Below are 8,415 nucleotides of genomic sequence, written 5' to 3'. Positions count from 1 at the left end.
CCCTAATTAACCCCTTCAGGACTGAAATTATGCTTAACACTGGTGATTGAGGCCAAGTCTGAAATTACCCATCCTGCTCTGTCGTAATGACAAAATTCACGTCCTCGGCTTGAAGTGTGTGTCTGTGTATGTGTGTGTTTGTGCCACCATGCAGGCACTTGTCTTCTTGTGTGTTTGTGTCTGATACCTCTTGATTACCACTGTCCTTTTGTTAAGCTACATGCATGCATTACCTCCCTTCTCTCATTAGCATGTGCATAAAAGACATGCACTCTTTTTCACATGCGCACACACACAGTGCGGGTAGTATGCTATACATTGTGTGGCATATGTAATATGTTTCTCCAGCCATTAGAGGCCTGCAGGCCCCACTGAGGGCCAGTTTGCCTTTTGTTCCTGCAGAGGCCAGCCACGCACACACACAGGCTCTGATGTTGTAATCAATTTGCGCGGCCAGACGTGGTCTGGACGTGTGTGTTAATTAACGTTCTTGTGGGAGGAAATAATTTAACCGCGATAATGAGCTTGAAGAGGAGCAGTGAGAGGGGTGTGATCTCCAGGATAGCAGGCAAACAGAATAGGGAGCGCCCTAAACCTCCCTCTCCTGACTTCAGCTGGTTATGAGGAGCGCATGAGAGGTGAGTTTGGAAAGTGGCTGGAAATTAGAACTGGCAGTAACAATTTTGAGTTTTATTTGTTCATGAAAGCATTACCAGGCAATCTCTAAAAATGCTTGGACACAACGAAGTTGGCGATGTGACAATCTGCATTGTTAAAGTGGCAAAATGAAACCTATATTGTTGTTTGTAGTTGTTACTGAAATAGTTTTGTTTAGAAGTTGTTTAAGTTTTTTGGGGTTTTTTTTGCCTTGATGCCAGAATTGGCCACCATTTGCACAATGTAGTCTTTGTGTATATTCTGAGTATATTTTAAATTGTAATTATAGCATTCTGTATGTGATGCTATACCATGTGCAAAGCACTATAGAGCTCCATTCAATGTAAGGCTCCCTGGAAAAATATCTTATTATCACAATTACATATACTAACTATCCATCCATCCATTGATTTTCTGCTAATATCCACATTGTGGTTGTAGGCTAGGCAAAATAGCTCGCCCCTCTCTCTAACTGCTTCCTTTGGGATCCCATGGTGATCCCAGGCCAAATAGGATATATATAGTCCATCTTGTGTGTTCTGGGACTGCCCAGGACTCTGGAAAACATCCAGAAGGGGGTATTCAAATGTCCAAACCATCTCATCTGGCTCATTGCAATATAGAGAGACAGCTGTTCTACTCCAAGCTACTTTGAGATATCAGAGCTCTTAACTCTGTCTAAGGGTGAAGGGTGTACCAGGCAGACAGCCTGCAAAAGTAACTCATTTTGGTTGTCTGAAAGCTCATGACCATAGATGGCTGTTGGAATATACAGTACCAGTCAAAGGTTTTGAAACATCTTCCCATTCACTTGAATAAGAGACTGTGTCCAAACTCTTGACTGGTACTGTATATTGAGTGGCAAAACAAGAGCTCCCTCTTTGCAACACAGTCTAATACCATGCCTGCATTACTGCCAGCACTGCACCAATCTACCTGTGGATCTCACAATCCATTTTACCCTTACCCATTAAGACACCAAGATACTTGAACTCCTTCATTCGTCAATACCAGCATGGCAGAACATTTGTTGTAAATAAATGGTATTGGCAGAATGAAAGGTGTAACAACCCCAGAGCAGTAATGGTCTCAGGTTTTTGTTTTCGGTTGCTACATTATTTCATCACAGTAGTGGTGGCTGAAATTTCTCAAATGCAGTGAAAAAGAAAATGTAGTTTTGGTCTAAAGACTGATTACCCTTAGCTGTAGCATCATCATCTAAAATTTTAAAGTCAAGTCCTCAATGTCTCACTCAATTGAATTGATATATGATCATAAATTTGTAGAGCTTCATATACTTAATATGTGTAAGGCAGAAATTCACATCTCCACGGTAATCAGATCCTAAAAATAAGTTTGCAGGAGCTGCACATTCCAAAGAGTCCATTATTCCTAACGTGCTGCCTCCTCCCACAGTCGAGCTGCAGCACTTCCTGCTAATGGCTTAACCTCAGATAAATTGCCGATCACACCAAACAAGATCAAACCCGTGTGTTTTTATGTTTTTTCACCTCATGGCTACCCACTAATAGAGTGATCACAAGCCAATCAATAGCCGCTCTCCCCACCATCAAATGATCTGCTATAATAGCATTTAGGACATGCATCTTCTGTATCAATCTTAACTGATGAATTTCCTTAAATGACAAATTTCCAAATTAGAGCGAAATCTAATTTTCACTAATTTGCTGATAAAGCAGAAGCCCACTCTTAGCACAAAGCAGGGCTCTGTTGAGTCTATTAAAGGAAGACGCAGCTTATCCTTTTGAATGGGGTCACACATCTGACCTCATAATACAGCTTTACTATCAGTGCCGAAGGCTCTGCTTGGGGAGGTTGAGGTCCTTAAGAACAGCTATATACACACACACACATTCACATATGCATTGACACATAATTCACACATGAGCACATACGTATAACACTGGGGGCAGATTTGAAAACTGAAAGGATGTTATTGAGGGGCGCTTATAATGACAATGAGCACTTTCTCTTATCACAAAGGTCAGCTTGTCTCACCTCTGACCTCAGAAGATACTTCGTCATCAGAGGCTGAATGGCGTCTTCACAATGCCGCATAGAGTTTCGTTTCAAACAGTTCTCAGAGGCAGAGCTGCATTGGTAGAACATATGATGTCAAACTCACTGGGTGGAACAAAATAAATAAAAATTGAACATCTCGTTCTGCTTGTGCAATATCAAAGCAGAAGTCCAGTGAAAGGGTGTATGGTAACAAAGAAGGTACTGTGCTAATGACCTTCTACTACTGCTATAAATGCAGTTAAGCCAAGTTCAGAGCAGAGGAAGAGCACATACTAACTTAACAGTTGTATTAGTATTAAAGTTTGGTCTAACAAATAACACCATACTGACACTGGTAAATTGGATATACAATATACAGTAAATGTGCTTCTGTGGTGATGTAATGTAAACATGGCAACAAATGTTGCATTTTAACTGATTTCTTGCCTACCTCTGCCTGCTCTACCTCTTGGGCAACACTACGCATGGGCTAAGCACAGCTGATAGATAGCAATAGGTTAGTATGAAGCCTTTAGATTTTCAAATTAGCTGATCCACTAACTTTTAACTAACTAAAAATGTTAGCTATTTCCAAGTGAAACCTGCATGTCGGTTTTTTAGGCTGAGTGTCCATATAGCATTTTTTGTGAGGGCCAGCATCTTTTTCAGTGGTTCCCAAATTAGCTTCAAAGCCTGGCGCTGTTCCTGGGGGCTTGGGAGTCACCCAACCACTTCCTGGTTGCACTGGTTGGAATAAATCACCTTTTCAGTCATTGAACAAGTCTCTTGAGTCTGGTTCCTATATTTCTTGACACTCTGGCTAAGCTTCATCACGGCACATTTCCCCTGATGTTTGTTTTTTTCACTTTTGTAGGTGTTTTGTCCTTAGGGGCTACTGAACCTAATCCATGGTGGTTGCCACTTACTTGTCCCACCTGAGCTCCACCCAGTAACTGGCAGCAAAGAAGGAAGCAAGCAGTAAACCTACATCCAAGCTTTAAAACGTCTCTTTAAAGAATAAAACCAGTCTGAAAAGCTTCACTGCCCTCTCTGGTGGAAATTGTCTAGTCTGTTTCTCCTTGCATCACTGTCAGAAGTGTGTTTTTTTTTGGACGTGTAACCACACCAAACAGTGATGTCATTGTGTACTGACATACCATGGAGTAGACCTCTACATCTTCTAAGCAAGGTAAGAAGTTAAACCACTGGAGGTAAGAAAAAACAAGATCTACAGATGGTGTTCTGTTACTCTTTAAAAACATTTGGGTGACATAACTGACATGTTTTTATATAACCAAATATAACAAGTATAACAAAACTGCCATTCATCCTTTAAACATATCTCAGGCCTTGGAAGATGGTGGAATGAACTGTTCCTTTTAAGCTCAGCAACAGTCAGCAGTCAGCTTCATATGTATGTGACCTTTCATCTTCACTACTTAAAAGGTACAAAAATGAAATGATTGCATACTATAAGAAAATATAGAAAAGATTTTTTTCTTAACTATTTTTGCGTTCCCTTGCAATACTTTACTCCAACTGTACTATACTATTCCCTCGTAATAGGTTTTGTGTTCCCTCTGATCCACTGATTTTATAATATATTATTATGCACTATTTATCCGTTAAAGCTGCTGGCTGTGACCACAGTGAGAGTAGGTACACCCTCAGCTGTGGTGGCCAGTTAAAGTAGTTTTCTACACTGTGTTATAACTGCCTGCTGCTGCAGCTGTGATTCTGATTATAGTCATGGCATGGCTGTAGCTTTGGCTCTTGCTGTGGCTGTAGTCATGGCTGTGCTTTGGTTGTTATGATGACACATTAGTTTTTTAATGGGTGTAACACTACAAGCATGGGTTTGTGTGTGTAGTGAAGTGACAGGGCTGACTGTTGTGATGAAGCTATTCCTGAACTCATGTGGTGCATGATAACACATCTGTCATATCTGATAGAAGCTTAAGTTCAAATCCTGAGTGACTGGCCCTATGATGCTTTTTCAGCTAATGCTAATGGAAACAGTAAAGAGTAGCCACAGTAGAGCTGCCATAGCCATATCCATAGCATCATAGAAACAACCACAACTGCAGCTGTAGCCCTAGCAATAACCATGTCCACAGTCACAACCCCAGCCACAACTTCAACCATAGATTAACCCAAACCAGGCAGAGCAGCTCCTGCTCTGATCACAGCCAGTGGCTGTATATGGTCAGAACTTGGCCTTTCAAAGGAAATAATGAGCAATAAATGCATAATGCAAAGTTTCAGATTATCTCTCCTTTCTGTAGTATCTGCAGAGTGTTACCCTGAACTGGCAGTGTATTATAACTCTCAAGGACTTGCCCAACATACTGAATGTTCCTATGGACCAAGGGAATACAAAAGTATTGTGAGATGACGCAAACACACAGATGTGATTCCATTCACGTAAGATATGTAGGAAATTTAATACATAACATTTTAAGTAAACTACTTTGCCAAAGAACTACAGAACTGTATTAATGTAAAGGCAAAAAGTTCAGTCAAGTGATTACACACACACAAACAGTTATTGTAGTATATGTGAACCTGCAGGGAGCATCCCGGCTTATCTGATGGGTACCATAGCAAACCAAGCCAAGAACAACAGCACTAGCACATCCTCTGCATTGTTCCTGTAGGACCAGGGACAGATTGCATCTCCACAGAGGAGAATGGATTATATTTGGTAATGGATATGGTCTGAACTCACTTACCTGCAACTCTCCCTCTCTCAGGAGAGCTCTATTTCTGATTACACCATATCTGTAGATGAAGAGCTACATAAGTCTGAATCACGTAAACCTTTTGGTTGAGTAATCTTTTGCAGATCTCAGTGGCTACATACTTTGAGACATATTTTTAGCATGTGGTGCATGTTAAATGTTTCAAGTTGAAGAAACTTATGTCTTTAATAGTATTTTCAAATGTCTGTTATCTGTACATCTCATAAATTCATGAGAGAAATTATTGTGAAGTTTTAGATGATACGTCTTTTTAGTTCTTATTTTAAGACCAGATTTGACATATGTGAGAATAAAAAGTGTGGTCACAATATTCAACTTTTCCAAAAAGAGAGATTTAGAGCATCTTTAGGAGCCAGATGAGACTTATTTCACATTTTCACATGTGGCAACTCACTGAACATGCTAAGACAACAATTGTTAGTCTTAGTATTTTACTGTGCATATCTACCTATCTATATTTCTAAAAAAAGTGTCGTGTGGGCGTAAATCATAAAAAGCGGAATAAATTTGAGTGATTGACTGAAGTGATAAATGTGCTCTCAAATTTAACCTTGTTTTAATAAAAACATGGATGATTTGATTAAAACACACTTTATTTGATTCAGTACACCTCTTTGTCATTCATTGTACTTCTGTTGGCCATTTACCATTTAATGCTGTATCAGTCAATATTTTTATGTTAACAGTGGATCATATCACTACATTTAATGTGAAAGTCATTCATAATGATAAACCCAATTATCACTGGTGTCTATAGTTTCTCTCAGCTCTTTTAGGATTTTAGAATCTTTAAGCTAATTGTTTTACTGTTTTGGTTCACTCTCACCGCTCTAATCAACCTTGTTTTTAGCCACAGTTGGTAGCTGTTTCAATAGAAAAGCTCTGATAAACACAATGGACACTACTTTCCAAAATCAAAGGACAGACAAAGTTAGTCACTACATGGTGAGCATAGTGGAGTATTTAGCTACTAAATAGCCAGATATTTTTCTCTGGATTTAGTGGAGAGCAAAACAGAGCTACAATATTGGAGGTGAATGCTGATGTTCCTCTGTGTTTGCGTGATGTGTAAATAGGCAACTGGTTGCAAATACATTCACCAACACACACAACCTTAATGGGAGATAATATGCCATAATAAATTAATTATTGCTGCTTTAAGTTTGCATTGCTGTAAGAATTTATAATTTTCATTGATCATGTGGAGTGGCTAGAGTGTCAATCATAAGGTGGCACCTATTGTGAAATGAATAACTGTGATAGAATTCTCTCTTGTTGGCTGGTCACTCAGTTTCAATGGACATTAATTTAATTCTTCAAAAACCTTTAGTGTACAGTAAAATGAAAATTACAAACCATCTCATGTAGTGTTTCTGAGTTCCCATTACATTATGAAGATCCTTGAAACATGTATATGTACCTCGCATATTTGTTGGCCTGCCCTCTTCTCTCAGGGCATTAATGATGATGAAGGCTCTTCTAGCTTGAAACTCAAGGTCAGGGATTTGGGAGACAGCATCTTGGTTGGGTTTTGGTTTCTTGTACATCTCCTGCTGTTAAGATGTACAAGAAATGTCTGACTTGTGTTGTCAGACCATACTTGTCCACTAAAATAGACAAGATAAATCAGTAATGGGTATTGGACATGTCAGTCTGAATGATACTATGGGTCTTAGCCAGCAAGTGTATCATTAAACCGAATTTGACAGAAAACAGTCTTCTATGGCTGGGTAATGACTGTAAAAAATAATCTGACCAGTAAAAGTGCAAAATATATTGATATATGAAACCACCTTTTTACCAATAGACATATGTGACAAACTGTTTTATCCGTGCAAAGTGTAGTTAGACTGAAAAAATTGATTGAACAGCATCTGAAACTGTTTAAGCAACTTTTTGCTGAGAATAATGTTATTCCTGAGCAACATTACACGCTGCATCTCCCTGCTCAAATTCTTTCTCTGGGCCCTTTGATAAGGCTTATGTGCGTGAGATCTGAGTCAAAGCACTCCTTTTTCTAACAGTTGTCATCAAAATTGAACTTCTAAAATGTCTGTAAGTCACTTATGAACCATAATCAGCTTTATGAATGTTGTTAAAATGAAATTGACACTGGACATCCCATTTTTGTACACAAGAAAGAATTGGGTCCTGTCTGAGAAATGACAAATATGGAGTATATTACAGCAAAGATTAGAGATTTTGGGGGGATTGATGGAATACAACAAGCTGTATCAGTGTCATGTGAAGTTACTGTTGATGAAAACTCAATATTTCCTGCTTTACTGCTTCATATTAAAAGCTTTTAATAACTAAATCATGGGAGAATTTACAGAATGAAGCATGTTCTTCACTAAATTAGCAGAGCTTTGTTAGCTGCGCTAAAAACCAGTAGAAACAACAAGATATGGTGATATTTGAAGCTCTTTGTTCAGTGGATCAGTTAGAAATAATGCAAGGAGGAATAGTACAAGTAGAAACAGCCACAGTGATGATGATGTTTGATGAAGAGCTGCAGACGACCAGTACACCTCCAACAGGTAAATTACTTATTTTACTTTGCCCTGCTATGAATTGGAGTTATGGCTCAGCGTGACTACCCTCAAGACAATGGAAAAATGTCATAATGTTAGCGAAGCAGCACAGTGAACTCGCACACCCTGCGTGGAGCAGATGACCATATAAAGAAATCCATCATGAACCGATGTTAGCTCAAGCTGAAAGTAGAAAAAATGTTCGGAAACCAAACATTCAGAACAGTCTGAAGCGAATGCTTTTTGCTCACAGAGATTACTTCTACATATGTTTACCTCATTATTTGACACTTTGGCCACATTTAAAATGGACATCTAATATTGTAACATTATATATATGACTGAAAATAAGGAAAAGCATAATAGATGCCCTTTAATAACCATACTGGATAAGGTTTGCAAGGTGTGGTGAGTTGATACTGCTGATGATTTGTTACTGC

Source organism: Thunnus thynnus, chromosome 1 (assembly GCF_963924715.1).
Source record: "Thunnus thynnus chromosome 1, fThuThy2.1, whole genome shotgun sequence".
In the NCBI taxonomy this organism is placed as follows: domain Eukaryota; kingdom Metazoa; phylum Chordata; class Actinopteri; order Scombriformes; family Scombridae; genus Thunnus; species Thunnus thynnus.
This window is presented reverse-complemented; position numbering follows the sequence as displayed.